The sequence below is a fragment of the Rattus norvegicus genome, chromosome 5, assembly GCF_036323735.1.
Source record: "Rattus norvegicus strain BN/NHsdMcwi chromosome 5, GRCr8, whole genome shotgun sequence".
NCBI lineage: Eukaryota > Metazoa > Chordata > Mammalia > Rodentia > Muridae > Rattus > Rattus norvegicus.
The window spans coordinates 159,942,873-159,963,388 of NC_086023.1; the positions used below are offsets into that span (position 1 = coordinate 159,942,873).

A 20,516-nucleotide genomic window follows, 5' to 3' on the forward strand; every position below is an offset into this window, starting at 1 on the left:
ATGCACTCACACATACATACACACATACACACACACACATACACACACACACATACACACATACACACACAGACACACATACACACACAGACACACACACAGAATCAGACACATACACACATACACACACAGACACACATACACACACAGACACACACAGACACCCAGAAACAGACACAGACACACATACACACACAGACATACACAGACACACACACACAGACACACACACAGACACACACACAGACACACACATAAACAGAGACACACACACATACACACACAGAGACACGCAGAAACAGACACACATACACACACAGACACAGACACAGACACACACAGACACACAGAAACAGACACACACACAGACACACACAGAGACACACACACAGAGACACACAGACACAGACACAGACACACACACACACGCTCACACACACGCTCACACCTGACTGATATAACACTTAAGGCTTTAGGAATGGCTGACAGTGTAACCAGGAGATGGAAAGGAATTGGGGAATCCAGAGAACATTTGTTAGCTCCAAGCTGAACAGGTAGCCTTGTTCCTTGTGTGGGATGCTCAGGCCCTGGGCAAGACAGAGACCCTGAGTGGAAAACCAGCCTTGAAGAACACACCCTTTCCACTAGGAAGCTTGATGGTCCCCCTGCCTGCAGGTTGTTCCCCCTCCCTTGCATGGCAGAGTCAGAAGAGGCAGCTTGCAGTGGGGCTAGCCTTCTCTTCTGACTTACCTGATGCTTCTCCTTGGCTTGAATTTCTCACTTCCCCATGACCTTTGTGCTAGGCCACAGTGCCCTCTGGAGAGTGGGGAGGGTGTTCCACTGAGGCTGTTCTTGGTAACCAAGCTAGGGAAGAATCCTATGGCTACAACTGAGGTTGTTATTATTATTTTTTTGAATCCTTAGGTGGTTTGCCAATGTTTATAATGGCCTGGCAGAGGAGCTTACAGAAAGCAGTGGGTACAAGACTGCCACCTAGAAGAGTAAATGGTTTAGACACTGTTTAGTGGCTATGGACTTCTGGAAGCTCCCTACAGCAGTCCCATGAGAAAGATCCTGAGGCTGAGATGGGTCTCAGAGGACAAGAGTGCTGACGTTGATTACTAATGTCTGTACTGGAATTAATTAGTAATGTCTGCAATGGGAAAGAATGGCACAGGCGGTATGTTTGTTGGTTATTCCTGAGTCCTTTGACAGGCCGAATCATGGTATTTAAAAAATTTTTTTTTCTTTTTAGAAATCATGGCTCAGCCAACTGATATAATCACAGTTCAATAAGCTAAGAGATAAGGTAAATATTTGCCTGCCTAAAGGCCAGCTAAATAAGTAGACATGTGATTAATTTCAGCTTACATCTTTGGGAGAAATCCTGAGATCCATCTCTCTCTACTGGCTTTAAATCAGATTATATGCCACAAAAGGCGACAACATACCTGCCTTCACACTTGAACACACCTGGTGGGTGATTTTATTTCCTTTTATAACTTTGTCATGCTTTGTTACGGGTCCTACTGTGGAGATACAGCCCCGGCCCTGCAGATGACATTTACCAAACCAAATCAGATAGAGCTGGTGCCAGTCGAGTTTCTCCTCAGTGTGACAAACTATCCAACAAGAAGTGGCTTGAGAGAGAGAGGACACTTAGGCTTACAGTTTGGGGGTACCACCCATCGCGACAGGGGGAGCATGATGTGAGGAGGTTGAGGCATTGTTTCTGACTGTGGAAACAACGTTGGATAGTCAGGAAGCAAGGAGAGGTGAGCGGTTGTGATCATTCAGTCTGCTTTCTCCCTTTTATTCAGTCCATCCCCAGCTTATGCGATGGTGCTGCCCACGTTCAGGGTGGGTCTATCCTCACTTGAGCCTCTGGAAATACTGACAGACACAGCCAGTGGTGTGTCTCCTAGGTGATTTCAAATGTAGTCAAGTTGACAAGGACGACGGACATCACACACCTCCCGATGAAGTAATTGGTTGGCAATTCTTCCTTCCACATCAATACCTCCTAAGTCGTTTTTCTATTGGTTGATGCTCCCTAGGGGCTGAGACTAATGGCCTTCCTTGCATGGGTCCCCTTTCCATGCCTGCTGCCCAGCAGAAGGGCTCACTCAGAACAGGCTCTAGAGAACCAACTTCTGACAAGTGAACACTCTGCTCCCCCCACCCCCACAGAGGTGAGTAGCACCAGAGAGAGTGGTGGTGACTGTTGCCTAAATTGCTAGCCTGAGGGAGGAAGTAACAGGCCCCTGATGGCATGTAAATGAAGCCTGTGGTGCCAGCTGTTGACACTGCCATTCAGTAATAGTGGTAATTTTAGGGACTAGCAGACAGCCTCCCTCAATCTTCTGCCATGTTCAACGACTGTTTCCCCCCATCTAACCTAACGGAATTAAAGACGTGAATCTGGGCCAAGCTTGTGGCCCAGAGAATCAGGGGATCCCCAATGCTGAGCTTGTCGCCATTGCAAGCACTCACTCAGCCTCCGGTTGGATTTATTATGACTATTAGTAACTGCTAATTAGCACGGCGGAGGCAATCTCTTCTCCCATCCTCACAGTGTTGCTAATTACCCTTGGCTTTGCTAGCAGCAAAGAAAAAAATATCCCAAGATTGTCCCGGGGACTCTTTATTTACCTTCCTGCGTTATTGGTCCTATCTGTTTAAAGCTGCGTCTCATTTAAACCTGTCTTGGTAAAAAGCCCTTTTAATAAGGGCAGAATGGATTTGACTTCTCCATGACAATAGCCCATGTTCACCCCGGGGTTGGCCCTGGCACTAGGGGCTCCAGGTCCAGAGCACCGGGATAGTGGTTAGATTTTGCCCCAAAGCTGGTGTTTAGGTTCTAAGGCAATCTGGTCGCCTCACTAAGATCTCCTTTTATGAACATTTGACCCTTGCGGTCAGTCTGAGGCAAAGTCCTAATGTCCCTGAGCAGAGGAACTCCTGGCTGAACTCAGAGCAACCTTAGCACCCATTGCACCTTCGGTGGTACATGAAGCACGAACGAAGCCGCCTCAGAGGGGATTCAGGTGGCGCTGGATGCTGGCCACGACATGTAGCTTGATTTCTATGTTCTTTAGGTGGGCTTAGCCACCATAAAAACGCACCCATCTCTACTTACAAACTGTACTGCACTTACAGTAACATCGGCACCAGCCTCCTGGTCACTGTTATTATCACCATCACCACCATTGCCACGGACAGCACAAACCTTATCACCATCATCATCATCATCATCATCATCATCATCATCATCATCATCATCATCATCATCATCCCGCCGCCCTTATAATCACCACCTGTCATTACCATCAGTATTGTTACCACCGATGACATCACTATCACCGTCATTGTTAGCATTTTGTCTAAGCTCCGCCTCACAGTTGCCTGGCAACAGCCAGGTGTGCCTGACTCACTATAAAAGGGGCTGCTTGGCCCCTCCGCTCTCTCTTGCCTTCCTGCTTCTGCTCTGTTCTCTCGCCCCTCTCCCCTTCTCCCCACTCCCTTCCCCTCTCTCTTTCCACATGCTCACGGCCGGCCTCTACTCCTCTATTCCTTCTCCTCCTCCTCCTTCCTCTCTGTCTCTCTCTCTCTGTCTCTCTGTCTCTCTCTGTCTCTGTCTCTCTCTCTCTCTCTCTCTCTCTCTCTCTCTCTCTCTCTCTCTCTCTCTGCCTTTCTCTTTCTCTACTACCCTCTCAACTCCCCTCCCCATGCCCTGAATGAACTCTATACTATACAGCCCTCATCATGTGGCTGGTCCCTCAGGGGGAAGGGATACCTCAGCATGGCCCTGAGGAAGCACTCCTTTCCCCAACACCTGACTACAGCTACACCAAGCATATTCCCTCCCTCCTCCATCTTTTTATAAACACAACAATCATCACCGCCACCGCCGTCATTACCATCATCAACTTTAGCCGTCAAAACCATCCCCTGCTGTCATAGCAGGATGACCTAAACTCTCGTGCCTCACTTTTCTTCTTTAAGAATAAAGTCAGTGGCTCCTACTATATGGGATCCATAGATCAAACTAAGTATGGTGACCCCGAGTCTTATATTCAGACACATGGAGGATACCGGAAGCACAGTGGTAGCCATAATTAGTGCCCCTCCAACCCCATTGGCCTTATTCATGTGTAAAAATGGGTAGATTTTCTGCTGCCTGGGTGTAAGGAACCATATAGGGTGATAGCCATGGCCATAACAATGACTATGGACAACCACTTCCCGAAACACTGGATGACCTCTCATTTTAAGGCTCACTATAAGAGCCTCAGATGAAAGGAGTAGCTTGTGGGTCTAAGGCCCCAGGGGGGCTCCAGTTACCTCAATTGAATCTCTTGTTTGTGGTGGGGTTTGTCTGCCTGCATTGATACTGCTTCAGGAAACCCCACTCTTGGCTGATTGACATCTGGCCTTGCCTTTCCTTCCATGGACGGAACAATCGGCATCGGACCTCTTAGCTACAGTGATCAGTCCCGTGTATGACATCCGTGGCCTCCTCTCTGGTTGCTTATATACCTGGAACCCATTCTGAACACACCCGTGCTCCTATAGGAATGGCCTCCTGAGATGTTCCACCTATGAGACCTTGGCTTTGGGAGTAGCAAGTGGGAGGTGAGCAGGATGCCTCACTCTTGCTGAGCTCTGGGGACAGTGTCCGTCTTTCTCCTGCCAATGCTATGATGGTCCAGAAAGCTGGGAGTTCTGGAACTGGGGAGGACCCAGGAGCTAGGAACCTGTGGCCAAATAGAGACAGTAGGCCCGAGAGCTGGAGAGAAGGACTGATGCTTACCACGCTGTCTGTGGCAGTACCCATCTGTGATCCCGACGCTGACCATGCAAGGGGCCACGTGGGACTCTTTACCTCTGGGAAACGGTGATGGGTTCATTTTGCTTTCCTTTTCTTATGTGAGCTTAGAAAGCAATTGGGCTGCCCATGCACGGCCCCAGCTGAGCACCCGCTAATTGCAGGGAGTAGCATCCTGTCTACCCTGGTCCTGCTCCACCTTTCTCTTCTGCATCCTCCTGAATCCTCCTTGACATGCTCCAATCCCCTCCAAACACACGAGGCATCCTGTCACCTCCCACATTCACTCTTACCAAAGCCAAGGCATCCAGGGTTGAATATCCCAGGAGTCCATTCACATAGGGATATGGGTTTGGCCAGAATCAGTAGTGGGCTATGAGAAACCATGGAGAGAATTCCACGAATGGCATATAATCACACAGTTAGGGTGGGTGGGCAGTTACATCCTGCATTCCTAGGAAGGAGCTAGGCTTCCTTTATGTCCACATTTCCGGATTCTATCATCACAACTACCCACAGGGCAGTCCCAGCCAATCATTTCTTCCCCCACCCCACCCCCTTCTTTTCTCTCTCCTCCCTTTTCTCTTTGCATCTTTTTGCAATAGTATGGATGGAACCCAGGGTCTTGCATATGCTAGGTGACAGTTCTAGCTTTGAGCTATATCCTCGGCCCCGTATTCCTAGATCTCACACCATAGACCCCACCACCCTGCTGCCCAGAGGGAGGCAAATGTTGTTGGTTCTTTATTACCTTGGCACTGAGGGTTGAGGCCCAAGCTTTGCTCATGTTAAGCACAAGCTCATCCTCTTAGCCACACCCTCAGCCCAGAGATGCCGTTTGAGCTGTGTGTCTTAGTTAAAAACTGAATGTGATGGTTGACCTTGGTCGTCAACTTGATCGGATCTAGAAGGAACTAAGCCAGTCCTCTGGACCCATCTGGGAGAAATGATTTGAATTACATTAATTGAGGTGGGGAGACTCACTCTAAATATGGGTGCCCTCTATCTTAGTTAATTTTTCTTTGCTGCACTAAAACGTCGTGACCGTGGTAGCTTATAAAATAATGTGTGTAATTTGGCTTTACAGTTTCAGAGGGTTAGAGTCTATGACAGTGACACAGAGTAGACATAGGCACGGTGGCAGGAACAGTTGAGAGCTCACATCTTGATTCACAACCACAAGGCAGGGAGAGCACACTGGGAATCATAGGGGTCTTGACATCACAAAGCCCAACACAGTGACACACCTCCTCCAACAAAACCACACCTCATAATCCTTCCCAAACAATTCCACCAACTGGGTACCAAGTATGAGCCTATGGGGGTTATTATAATTCAGATCAGCATACCATCTTCCAGCAACAATCCAGATACAAGAAGGTCTGAGGGAGAAGCTCTTGCTTTTTGCCTGACTGTCTTCCTGTCTAACTGGCGTGTTCATCTACTCTGTTGCTTCTACTGCCTCTACTCCTTGATAACTCCATCCTCGGCTGACATCAGAACCCAACTTGGTTGAAGACCAGCAGCTCTAGGACTAGTCCAGGTCTTCATCTCTTCATCACCAGCTGAGACAGCTAGCCTTATAGATAGATCACCAGCCTTACAGATCACTGGCCTTACAGATCGAGTAGTAGCAGCTTTCCAGCCTCTCCAGATACATATGTTTATTATTGGATTACCCAGACTACCCTGCAAGCCCATCTAATATATTCCCTTTTAATGTGTATCTGTATTTGTCAGAGTCATACAGAGTGACAGAATGCATAGAATGACTCTCTCTCTATATATAGAAAGGGGGTTTACTGGAATGATTTATAGCCTGTAGTCTGGCTAATCCAACAGTGGCTGTCTATGAATGGAAAGTCTGAGAATTCTTCAGTCCACGAGGCTGGATGTCTCAGCTGGTCTTAAGAATATGCTGGAATCCTAAAGAAGTAGGCTCTAATGCAGTGAAGGAATGGACTTGCTAGCAAGGCAAGAGCAGTCAGGCCAAGAGCAAAAACTTCCTCCTTTTATGTGCTTAGTGAGACTTCCAGCAGAAGGTGTGGCCCAGATTAAAGGTGGATCTTCCTACCTCAAAGGATCTGGGTTAAAGGTTTATCTCCCATCTCAAAGATCCAGAATAGAAGACGTGGGTCTTCCCACTTCAAATGACTTAATGGAGGCGGGAAAAAGCCCCTCACAGGTGTGCCTTGTCATTTGAGTTTTAGTTAATTCCAGACATAATCAGGTTGACAATCAAGTCACTCTCTCCAGTCTCTTCCTCCAGAGAGCTCTGAGTAATATAATGAACCATCAGTTTAAAAGTCAGAGTGTTCATATCCTCGCAGATGGAGGGATTTGTGGGAGGAAATGCCATTAGCACTGGCACACAGTGGGACCCAGTAGGTAAGAGGAAGATGAACGAAGCAGAGAAAGGCTGAAGAGACTGTTTCCAGGGTTTGCTGTCCCAGGATAGCAGCATCATGGATGAGCCTAGGTATAGTCTCCAGGGTTCACTGTCCTAGGATTGCAGCATCATGGATGAGCCTAGGTGTTTCCCAGAGATGGACTGATACTCTGGGGTCTCTTTTTTGTTTCTGTTTCCATTCTCTGAGGATTAGTTTCCTTCCTTGTAATATGTGGTTCATCTGAGGGGTCAAGGACACCACAAGAAAACCCCCAGAGTCAACTAACCTGGGCTCACGGACACTGAACTGCCAACCAGAGAGCATGCACTGGATGGACATAGGCCCTATGTAACAGATGTACAGGTTGGTCGTCATGTGCGACCCCTAACAGCAGGAGCAGGGGCTGTCTCTGACTCTGTTGCCTGCCTTTGGATCCCTTTTCCTTGGTGGACAGTGTTGTGTAGACTCAATAGAAGAGGCACCAAGTCCTACACTACTTGATATATCAAGGCAGCTTGGTATCCACGAGAGGTCCCTTCTTTGAGGAGAAGGGGAGGGGGGCAGAAAGGGAGGAGAATGTAAAGTAATTAATGAATTAATGAAAATAAAGATGTGGCTCGTTACCTTTATTTCTCTAGAATGCTCTTTTGCTCTTTGTATCTGTCTTTCTTTTTGCTGTTTTTCCTTTTCTATTTCTGAGACAGGGTTTCACCAGGTAACCCTGGCTGGCCTGGAACTCACAATGTAGACCAGGCTGGCCTCTACCTCGTGGAACTCTGCCTGCCTAAGACTCCCGGGGGCTGGGTTTAAAGACACATGCTTCCATGACCGTGTCCAGAGATGCTTTTCCTTTTTTTAAAAATGAATGAAATCCAGTTCGTCGACCTCCTGAAGATGAACTTGCCTGTCCAGAGCACTCAAACAGATCCTGGGTCCTCACGGATGCCTTGAAAGTTCCCCGCTCACCTCCCCTGTCTTCTCGTCAGCTCATCTGAGCTGTATCAGGTCTAAGTTCCATGATCTCCAGAAGCAGGGAGCCAGGAGCAGCCTCTTTGCCTCCCGGAATGAATGGCCCCAGGTTTATGATTTATTTGCTGATTAATTGGATGCTCAGAGACAATTCTATGTCAATTACACTACTGGCTTGGTGAGAGACACGGGGCTGCCAATGTCAATAAGACTGAGCATGCCAGGGAACAGGCAGGGCTCGGGCAACCCAGACAGTACTGCAGCCATGAGGGTTTCCTTCCCTCTGTACCTGGGGGAGGAAGGGGCAAGCTCCCATGGTGGAAGCCCTGTCCACACATCCTAGGTCTCCACTAATGCCAGCCAAAGAGGAGCCTTGTCAAATGACCTGAGGACCTGGGTATGATCGAAAGAGCACGTAGTCTTTGTGGATGGGTTCAAGACCCCACTTGTGGATGTGTCCCTTGTGCAGGCAGAACTGGGAATATGACAGATTATACTACCTTTGCTTAGGTTACAGTCATCAACGTTGGGTGGTGGCAGGGGGACCACATGTTCAAAGCCAGCCTCAGTGACACAGTGAGTTTGAGACCCGGGCTACATCCTGTCTCAAAACAAACAATCAAGAGAAAGGGAGACCATTTGAATGGGCTCTGACCTCCTCAGGTGAGAGCCGGTCCTAAGGGCTTGGAAAACGTGCTGGTGATGAAGGGGCCCTCTGCGGCAAGGCTCTGCAGTGAAAGGCTGGGTTGTGGCAAACACTACCAAAGGACAGAGGCTGCAATTCTACGGCGGCAGAGGACAGAATTCCACCAAGACATTGAATGTAATCTTGAGAGAGGAATTAGAACGCCAGGGAGCAGGACTGCCGGGCCAGCATGGAGTCTAGCCTGGAGCGACTAGCGTCAGCAGTGAAACCAGCCCAGCCAAGCAACTGATGTGCAAGGCAACACATGCCTGTCACTGTAAGCTGCTTGCTATGTTTGGAGTGACTTGTTACACAGCGTTTGATAACGGACACACCGGCAAATGTCCAGCCTCTCCCATTCTCTCCACAGACCCTCCTGCACCTTGTTCCTATGTCTCTGACACATCTGTCTTTCAGCTGTCAGGTGAACACCTTTTCCTTTGGGAACACTGTGAGGGATTGTCCTCTCCTGCCTTCCAAGATGGACTCAGCTATTCAGAAAGTGCCTGCAAGGTACTCTGACCGAGCTCCTGGGTACTGAAAAGGTTACCCTCTGTGGAGACTGTGGCTGTGCCTGATGGACCTACACTTTGTGCTGCCTGTATGCTATGGCTTCCAAGTCTTCAAGGTCTCTACACTTGCTTTTCCAGAGACCCAAACAGCCCCAAGACCCAGTGCAAACCTTTCCTGAAATGTCATTTCCTCAGTGTGGCTCCCTAGCCCGCTCCCCAAATTTACTAGCATGACCTGTCTCTCTGTTATTCTATCTTACTATGCTCTCCTCTTCCTCCTCCTCTCCTCCTTTCCCCTCAGTTGCCTCTGTCTCTCATCCAGGGAATGGATGCCTGGGCCTTGTGCATATGAGGCAAGCACTTTGTCACCAAGTCCTCTGGCAGGATTCCCCCTAACTTGCAAAGGAGCTTGACACACAGAGCTTCTGTCTGTTTTATCGCTGAGCTCTTTTGAGTAGGGAATTTCAGTCCCCTCTCTTCTGAGACAGAGTCTCGAGTAAGCCCAGACTGGCTTGAGCACATTATACAATCGAAGATAACCTTGACTCTCACGCATCCGCATCCCCCGTATTGAGATTGTAAGTGTGCACCTCCATATCTGGTTTATGTGGTACAGGCATGGAACCCAGGGCCCCCATGCATGCTAAGAAAACTATCAGCTGAGCTACCTCTCCAGTGCCTAGCTGACATTTTGGAGGTTCTGGGACAAGGTGCTGACATCTCCGTGTCTTTGGAAAGAAGTTTTCTTGGCCAGGGCACAAGTTGGATGGCAAATTTGCTGGAGTGAGTGAGCGAGCGAGTCGCACAGTTAAGACAGGACGCCAGAGAGAGGTTCATTGGAGGGAGCTGCTGTGCACGGATGAGCTGATCTTGGACCGAGCACCTCTTTAGCACCTTGTAGCAGGTTCTCAACACTGGGAATAGGTGTGTGGAACCTTTCGGAACTCCTTGCAAGAAGAGATACCACTCAGTTCTGAAGGTGCCTGGATCCCACCTCAGGCAAGCTGAAGAAGTGACTGTCAAAGGCCCTGGCAGTGAGGATGGGTTTGGCAGTGGACAGAGTGGCCAGAAAGCCTCTGTCCCCATTTCAGGAACCGAAGCCTCCTAATGTGTATTTGAAAAAGCAGCATTTTCTGATTGTCAGATGAGTCTCTCTCAGACCTATCTTGTCCAGCTTCTACCCTAACTCTGAGCTCAGGCCAAAGACACTCTGAGCTCAGGATTGAAGATAGACATTCTGCAGCCACTGAAACGGCTCAATTACCCAGGCCTGGGGCAGCAATGGCCTTCCCTCTGTTAAAGTCTGAGGGTTGAAATCAGAGTGGGGCAGGGGGTTCAATGGCAGCTGTAGGTCCCCAGAAACACTTTTACAGACAGGACGGTACACGCTGCATGTGTGCCTTTCCAAGAGCAGGGAACTTCCGGAGTTTCCAGCACAGCCTGGGGGTTCACTTCAATTTCCAGCTCCCATGGGACCTTTCTCCTCGACTGCTTTGTACAGCAAAAGGAGCCAAGGCACTTCCTTGTCTCTGCTCCCTCTGAAAAGAACTATTTGTGAACTAGCTTGAGAAGGCCAGGGGTACGAGAGGGGGCATGGCAAGATGGCTCGAATAGTGAAGGAGCTTGTGACAAGCCTGAGCGGGATCCCCGGGACCCACCAGATGGTAGGGGAGACTGAGTCCTTCGAGTTGTTTCCTGATCACTAAACATGCCAGTGTGTGTGAGTGTGCACACACATACACGTACATAACACACACCACACACACATACACCACACACACACACACTTTCACACCCCCACACCAGACACCACACACACACATACCACACACACACACACAAACACACACACATAAACATCACAGACATATATGTATGTTTATTCACATACACACACAAACCAAATAAGTTTAAACAAAAAAACAAAAAAAGGTCTAGTGATCATCCAGGTTTCTAGAAAGACACAGTTTCCAAGTGTTTTATGCTCAAGCAACTAAAAACCAGTTCAAAAGATGATGTAAATCTACTGAAAGAAATAACCCCTTCAAGTGTTCTTTTCTCTTCCTCCTGCTTGGCTCTCCTGTTGGAAGACAAGTGTTAGGCCATGGGAGCTGCACTTCCCACCCTGGGATGGCATGGAGGAAGTTTTATTATCTTGCACACGTAATTTAAAACTTATCAAAAGAGACGGCCTAGGAGAAAAACAGGCCAATGTGCTACCCTGCCTGACTCACAGCACACGCTGAGCCCCAGTCTCTGAAACCACCCATCGGAAACTGCCTTGGAGACCGGTGTCTGCATCGAAGTTGGCAGCTGTGCCCCCCAGTGATTGTGGACAAGTCCCTTCACTTCCGTGAGCGAGGTGGGCTCACGTGCATTGGTGGTTTTCAGGGAAGCATGCACTGGAGGCACAGAGGGTAGGTTACACTATGGAGTCCTCAAGTTCCTGATTAGCAGGCAAGGCGTGAGAACTCAGGTTCTCAGGTGACGCAGATGCTTTGGTCCATGGAACCTGCGTTGTGAACTTCAAACACAGTGCCACTTTGAGCAATGCTTGTTTCTAGAAAGTTCAGCGTCTGCCCTTCAGATTTACTGTTTGCTGCTGCCCACATTTTCCTACTCTGTTTGTTTGTTTTGGTGTGTGTGTGTGTGTGTGTGTGTGTGTGTGTGGTGTGTGGTGTGTGTGTGTGTGTGTGTGGTGTGTGTGTGTGGTGTGTGTGTGTGGTGTGTGTGTGTGTGTGTGGTGTGTGTGTGTGGTATGTGTGGTGTGTGTGTAGTGTGTGTGTAGTGTGTATGTGTGGTGTGTGTATGTGTGGTGTGTGTGTGTGTGTGTGTGTGGTGTGTGTGTGTGTGTGGTGTGTGTGTGTGTGGTGTGTGTGTGTGGTGTGTGTGTGTGTGTGTGGTGTGTGTGTGTGGTATGTGTGGTGTGTGTGTAGTGTGTATGTGTGGTGTGTGTATGTGTGGTGTGTGTACGTGTATGTGTGTGGTGTGTGTGTGTGGTGTGTGTGTGGTGTGTGTGTAGTGTGTATGTGTGGTGTGTGTGTGGTGTGTGTGTGTGGTGTGTGTGTGGTGTGTGTGTGTGTGGTGTGTGTGGTGTGTGTGTGTGTGGTGTGTGTGTGTGTGGTGTGTGTGTGTGTGGTGTGTGTGTGTGTGGTGTGTGTGTGTGTGTGGTGTGTGTGTAATGTTGGTGACAGTGTGAAGTCTGAGGTCTTGCCATTCTCAAGAGCCACCTCCCTTGTGTTCTGGGACAGGATCTCTCGTTGGTTTGAGAACTGACCAACAAGAGAGCCTCAGAGACCTGCCTGTCTCTACCTCCTCTGTGCTGGGATTACAAGCGCAGACCACTGCAGCCAACTTTTTTCATGGGGGTTCTGGGGACTGAACTCAGGTGTTCACGTTTGTGCAGCAAGCTCTTTACTGACAGAGCCATTTCTGTAGCCTGTGTTTGTGTTCTGTGCGGTTGTGAACAGGAGGGACCGGGAACTCGGCAGAGCCAGCAGCTGCAGAAAATCTTCATACTGGTCCTAGTCCATCAATGGTCCAAGGATGATTATGGACGAAGTCCTCTGTATGAAGGCTGAGGGGGACATGAAGACTCAGGGAGGGGACCCGCTGTGTCTTGGGGAGGGAGATACCTGAAAGCAAGCTTCTCCTTGCTGAGATCCAGGATCCTGTCTCTTGGGGACACTTCCTCCCAGCAGAGAACAGGAACAATTAGTCACCTTGGTGACCAGGACCCCTGTCAGCATGTAGGGCTCCATATGGGCTCCAGCTCTCCCAGATGTGCACACATCTGCTTCTCCCAAGCACCAGCTGTCAGTGCCCAGCTGGGAGCTGCTTCCTGGGAGAGTCGCCTGGGACTTCTTCACATACTGGGCCTGTCAGATTTTTCGGAAGCCTGGCCTTGCCTGGGGAATCAAACCACCAGGGACTTTATCTAACCACAGACTAGTAGTGGGTGAGATGAGGTATACACATTTTCCCAGGGGCTCCCCCGGGGTCTCGGCTTCTATCCAGACTCTCCTACTTGGCACCTGAGAAATTGGAGATGGATAACCATGTTTCAGCCTTGATATTCAATTTCTTCCTCTGTAAAATAGGAACGGTAGTAGCACAGCTATTTAGAGGCTGTGCTCATCACAGAACAGTTCGTGAATGATGGCCATGAGCCAGGGACCCCAGGAGGCACAGTAGCTCCACAGAGGAAAGAGGACAGTCCTTGCCCTCAGAGGGCTTTCGGAGAATTAGAGGAAATATTAAGAAATTTAAAAGTGTAAGGGGACACACGAGAAATGCCACAAAGGAGATCAGAGTCATCAGGAACCTGGGCAGGGGCAGTGTGAGTGTCCCCAAAGAATAGAGGTCTGAGGCTGGAGGGATGGGTCAGTGGTTAGGGCTGCTTTTGCAGAGGACATCAGTTTAGATCCTGGGGAACCCACATGGAGTTCACAACTGCCAGCGAGTCCAGCTCCAGGGGATCTTACACCCCTTTCTAGATTCTTTGGACATTTGCACACATATGGGTACACAGACAGACAGACAGACAGACAGACAGACAGACACACACACACACACACACACACACACACACACACACACACACACACCGGGATTAGAGGGGGAGAATCCTGAAGAACAGATGGGTAGGTGTAGAGAACAGGCAAAGGAGGCAGAAAAATGTTTTAGACCAGTGTACACACTTGAAATGAAAGTCTACACAGTATGTGTCTGGCGAGCAAGGGAGAGAATGCCTGCCCGCATCAGTTACATACTGTTATGTAACAGGTTGTCCCCAGGTATCTGCAACGTGAAATTGGTATGTGGTCAGCTTCTCACCTCTGGTAAATGAGAAGGCCAGATGGAAGAAGTCCCTCCCCCCTCCTCCCCTCTCTCTCCTTCCTTCCTTCTCTCCTCCCCTCCTCCCCCTCCTCCCCTCTCTCTCCTTCCTTCCTTCTCTCCTCCCCTCCTCCCCTCCCTCCTCCCCCCTCCTCTCTCTCCTTCCTTCCTTCTCTCCTCCCCTCCTCCCCTCCCTCCTCCCCCCTCCTCCCCTCCCTCCTCTCTTCCCTCCCTTCTCCCCCCTCCTCCCCCCTCCCTTCTCCCCCCTCCTCCCCACTCCTCCCCTCCCTCCTCTTTCTCCTTCCTTCTCTCCTCCCCTCCTCCCCTCCCTCCTCCCCCCTCCTCCCCTCCTTCCTCTCTCTCCTTCCTTCTCTCTTCCCCCTCCTCCCCCCTCCCCCCTCCTCCCCCTCCTCCCCTTCCTCCCCTCCCTCCTTTCTCTCCTTCCTTCCCTCCTCCCCTCTCTTCCCTTTTCCCTTCCTTCCTTCCCTCCCATCTTTCTACCATCTCTTAGGTGTCTCTACAAACAGGGACTCAGTACGTCCCTTTTAGATCTGTTTTTCTGCCTCTGCGGTCTGCCCAGTCATTTCCTCACCCTTAACTAATGGAGATGCAGGGAAGTCGAGGCAGTGGGCTGCTTTTTTTCCAAACCTGGCAGAGGAAGTGAAAATTGATGAGGCATAGGGAGGAAGGGCTGGCTGGAGTTCGCAAAGTAATTGAAAAGCTAGCCAGACGTGGAGGATTAGATGCGGAAAGCCCACTTCCTCTCCAGCCTGTCCATGTTAAAGCAAAGGCCCGGAGAAGAGATGAAGAAGAGAGAGAGAGAGAGAGAGAGAGAGAGAGAGAGAGAGAGAGAGAGAGAGAGAGAGAGAGAGGCCCCGAATCCCAAAGACTGGGGTAGGAAATGAATTTGTTTTAATGAAACATTTCAATGAGAGAGAGAGAGAGAGAGAGAGAGAGAGAGAGAGAGAGAGAGAGAGGAAGTGAATAAGGAGAAATAACAGCTCAGACAATTCAGATAATAAATCCGAGGATGTGTCATTCAGGCACAAGACAGGGACAGCGGAAGCCGGGGAGCGAATGGCTTAATATTTTAGATTAATTGTGAGAGCCAATAATGTGTGTCACTGGGGACCAGAGGTGCCTGAGCTGGGCTGAGTAACCTACTTAGGTTGGTAATTATTGTTTGCATTTGTGGAATTAAGGATACAAAAAGGCAGCTTAGAGAAAGCCCCGCAGAGCTCCCGGGCTCTAATCCCACGGTCCTGAAGCCACATCTGTGCCCCATGGGAGGCCTCCATCCTGAGGCTTCTGTGTGGAGTCAAAGAAGGAGAAAGATTCTGGGGCTGATTCGCCACCAATGCCATTGAATCCCCTCTCCCTGGATCTCATCTTAGTTTTAAATTCGGAAATTGGCCGGGGACTTAAAAAGGGCATCAAAGAATAAATAAGAAAAGGGCAGGGCTCCCGTCCATAGTGCACAGTGCGGAGCTGATCAGTGTTAGACCCTTGCTCCTTGTGCCTGCTTTCTTGTTCCTTGCCTGGGCTAGCCTCGAACTGAAATTCCCCAGCTTTACACCCTCTTCATCCACCCAGTGTTAGGGTTGTAAATATATTCTACTGTGACCACCTCTGGTAGTTTTCAGAATGACATATTCTGGCGGAAGTAAAATGAAACGTGTGTCATTTTTTTTTGTAATTTTGTTCTGTATTTTATAGCTTTTTATGGACTCTTTGTGAGTTTCACATCATGCACCCCAGTCCCCCTCATCTCCTGAACTAGATTTGTTTGTTTTTTGAAACAGGGTCTCATATAGCCTAGGCTGGCCTCGAACCCACTATGTATCCAAGGATGACCTTGAACTCCTGACTCTCTTGCTTCAACCTCCAAAGTGCCAGGATTGCAGGTGTATCGGCACACCTGGTCTTACGAAGTGCTGAGGATGGAACCCTGGGCCTCGTGAATGCCAGGCAAGCGCTGTACCAGTAAAGTCCCAGTTTTGATGCACGCTCCCTTTCAAAAAATGAACTCGAGTCAACGATGGCGTCTTCTGAGTTTCACTGTCACATGTCCACTCATGCACAACGGTGCTTGACCACGTCCACACTCCCCGATACCCTGAAGCCTCCAGCTTTCTTTCCATGTTTTTAATATCTTCTCTTCTGCTTTCCCATTCCTTCTCCTCCCCTCCCCCAGCCCCAGATTTGAGGGGAGACCCAATATATTATCAGTGAGCCTTGCTTTTTTCATTTAACTATATCAGGTCTTATCTATGTTTCCTGCAAATGACATGATTTTCTTCTTTAAAAATGGTTTTTTATTATTACATTTACTATTTACATTTTACTTACACATTTTCTTTCTTTTCTTTGAAAATGCTTTATCAACATTTTTTTGAAATTTTATTTTTTTATTAGATATATTTCTTTATTTACATTTCAAATGTTATTCTCTTTCCCGGTTTCCTGTCCTTAGCCCTATCCCCTCCCCCTCCTCCATATGGTTCTTCCCCTCATCCACCCCCTTACCTCTCCCCACATTCCCCTGCACTGGGGTTCCAACCTTGGCAGGACCAAGAGCTTCCTCTTCCCCTGGTGCCCCAACAAGGCTATTCTCTGCTACATGTGCAGTTGGAGCCCTGGGTCAGTCCATGTATAGTCTTTCAGTAGTGGTTTAGTCCCTGGAAGCTCTGGTTGGTTGGCATTGTTGTTTTTATAGGGTTACAAGCTCCTTCAACTCTTTCAATCCTTGCTCTAATTCCGCCAAAGGGGGTCCTGTTCTCAGTACAGTGGTTTGCTGCTAGCATTGCTGCTGCTATTTGACATGCTCTGGCTGTGTCTCTCAGGAGAGATCTATATCCGGTCCCTTTCAGCATGCACTTCTTAGCTTCATCAATCTTATCTAGTTTTGTAGTTGTCTATATATGGGTCACATGTGGGGCAGGCTCTGAATGGCCATTCCTTCAGTCTCTGCTCTAAACTTTGCCTCCTTATCCCCTCCTATGGATATTTTTGTTCCCCCTTTTAAGAAGGAGTGGGAGCATCCACATTTTGGTTATCCTTCTTCTTGAGCTTCCTGTGGTCTGTGGATTGTATCTTGGGTATTCCGAGCATTTGGGCTATTATCTACTTATCAGTGAGTGCATATCATGTGTGTTTTTCTGTGATTGGGTTACCTCACTCAGGATGATATTTTCTAGTTCATTCCATTTGCCTATGAATTTCATGAAGCAATTGTTTTTGATAGCTGAGTAGTACTCCATTGTGTAGATGTACCACATTCTTTAATCCATTCCTCTGTTGAAGGACATCTGGATTTTTGCCAGCTTCTGGCTATTATCAACAATAAAAGAACTTCTGGGGGGAATCGCCATTCCTGACTTCAAGCAGTATTATAGAGCAATAGTCATAAAAACTGTATGGTATTGGTACAGAGACAGGCAGATAGACCAGTGGAATAGAACTGAAGATCCAGAAATGAACCCACACACCTATGGTCACTTGATCTTTGACAAAGGAGCTAAAACCATCCAATGGAATAAAGATAGCATTTTCAACAAATGGTGCTGATTCAACTGGAGGTCAGCATGTAGAAGAATGCAAATCGATCCATTCTTATCACCCTGTACATAATTTAAGTCCAAGTTGATCAAGGACCTCCACATCAAACCAGATACACTCAAACTAATAGGAGAAAAAGTGGGGAAGAGTCTCGAACACATGGGCACTGGGGAAAATTTCCTGAACAAAACACCAGTCGCTTATGCTCTGAGATTAAGAATAGACAAATGGGACCTCATAAAATTCAAAGCTTCTGTAAAGCAAAGGACACTGTCATTAGGACAAAACAGCAACCAACAGATTTGGAAAAGATCTTTACTAATTCTACATCCCATAGAGGGCTAGTATCCAAAATATACAAAGAACTCAAGAAGTTAGACTCCAGAGAGCCAAGTAACCCTATTAAAATGGGGTACAGAGCTAAACAAAACATTCTCAGCTGAGGAATATCAAATGGCCAAAAAACACCTAAAGAAATATTCAACATCCTTACTGATCAGGGAAATGAAAATCAAAACAACCCTGAGATTTCACCTCACACCAGTCAGAATGGCTAAGATCAAAAACTCAGGTGACAGCAGATACTGGTGAGGATGTGGAGAAAGAGGAACACTCCTCCATTGTTGATGGGATTGCAGACTGGTACAACACTCTGGAAATCAGTCTGGTGGTTCCTCAGAAAATTGGACATTACACTACCTGAGGACCCAGCTATACCTCTCCTGGGCATATACCCAAAAGATGCTCCAACAAATAACAAAGACACGTGCTCCACTATGTTCATAGCAGCCTTATTTATAATAGCCAGAAGCTGTTTACATCTTCTTATTATGTTTACTTGTATGTATGTAAGTGTGTGTGTGTGTGTGGGGTGACGTGTACATGTGACGGCACACAGGTAGAGCTCAGAGGACCACTTGTGGAAGTCAGTTCTCTCCCTTCACCTTGTGGGTCCAGGGATCAAACCCAGATCATCAGACTTGGTGGCGGGTGCCATTCACTGGGTCATCTTAGTGGCTGGATTTCGTTCCATTTTATGGTTAAGTATTCATCATGAATATATACAGTATTTTCTGTACCCGTGCATTTGTTGATGACCACTCAACCTGATGTCATATGTTGGTGCTGTGTGTCTGAAACTCTCCAAGAGTGAGAGAAGAGATAAAGGAAAAGGTCCTTCTCTTGAGGGTTTTTCACTGTCAAAGGCTTGGGAACCGGATACAGGGCTCCAGCACCCCAAGCACAGGCAGGCTAACAGTCAGCTAAGCCTCTCACATCCCTTCTTACCCATCTTTGAGTGTCCCCCACTAGAAATGTCTGGGGACATTGCAGCTACGTATCTCCCAAACTCCTTCTTATAAATGATTCAGCATCTACTGGGCTAACTTGTTTTTTTAAACGTAATAAACTTCTGTGGTTACTGAACACGAAACAATGTTAAAAGAATGCATATTTATTTCCTCTTGTTCAGCCAAGTAAACTTTGGTCACCAAAAGATGTTCATGTGTATGTATGTATGAGTGCACATGCACACCTATGTGAGTGTGTATGTGTGTTAGCGTGTGTGTGTATGTGTGTGTAGGTACACTTACCTATGTGTGCTTAGGTGGAGGTCAGAGCTCATGTTAGGTGTCTTTCTCTATTGTCCTCTATTTTTTGAGAGGGGCAGGGTCTGTTATGGAACCTGGACCTCCATGTTTTGGCTTGGCTGGCTGGGTGGCCCTCAAACACCTAGTATCTGTTTACTCCTGTCTTACAGTACTAGGGTTACGGATGTGTGCCATTTTGCCCAGTTTTTGAGTGGGTGCTGGGGATCTGAAGTCAGTTCCTCAAGCTTGGGCAGCAAGTACCTTACCTACCGTGCCATCTCCCCAGCCTTTGAAAGATATTCTTCAGGGCATTCATCAATTGAACTCTTTATAGAATGTTATAGCCACTCAATGACCTGAGAATACGCCAGTGTTTAAGAGTTGCAAACTATCTTAATTGCTTTCCCTAACAATATCATGTCTGACCCGTGATGGATGCATAATTTTATTCTTTAACAACAAATCACCACATATACCGGGATACCAGGGCAGTTGGCTTATTTGAACTGGAACGTTTTCCCCCTTGAATTCCCGTGTGCATGTTTGTGCATGCCCACACATGCCACAGCATGTATGTGGAAGCCACAGGGGTTGGCTTTCTTCTTCCACTTTGCTGGTGTCTCTTGATGGCAGGCTGTGCGCTAGAGGCTAGCTGGCCTACAAGCTTCTGAGGGAGTCTCCTGTCTCCACCGCCTATCTTGTTGGAGGAGGACTGGGATCAGAGACACGCACTGCTCCCTCAGGCTTTTTACGTGCATTCTGGGGGGACGGAACTCAGTCCCTCAGGGACTCCTCCCCAGTCCTCTTTTAACCTCCACTCCTGATTTCTGGGTGTCTCTCTGTATCTGTGAGGGCGAATTTCAAGACTTGTGACTTCTTCCCCGAATCCCACTGTTTAACTCTGACACACATCCAGTTTGAGCCGCTGAGGGACTGACGGCCAATTTGGATTTCAATTTGCCCTTGTAATAAACAGTGCCGCAGTGGGCAGTCTCAGACACAGACTGCTGCCAAAGCGGCTTAGGGTTTCTGAAACCTTAGAAAGCTATTAAACTCGGGGAGTGGGGTGCACACTGGTAACCCCAGCCCTTGGAAGGTGGAGGCAGAAAGATCAGGAGTTCAAGGTCATCCTTAACGACATAGAGTTGG

The 20,516-nt window shown here is 48.2% G+C and overlaps 1 protein-coding gene across 4 annotated transcripts in view; it reads right to left on the bottom strand.

Moving 5' to 3' along the window:
* Kazn (kazrin, periplakin interacting protein) overlaps positions 1–20,516 on the bottom strand; it is a 990,282-nt gene that overhangs the window by 267,070 nt on the left and 702,696 nt on the right.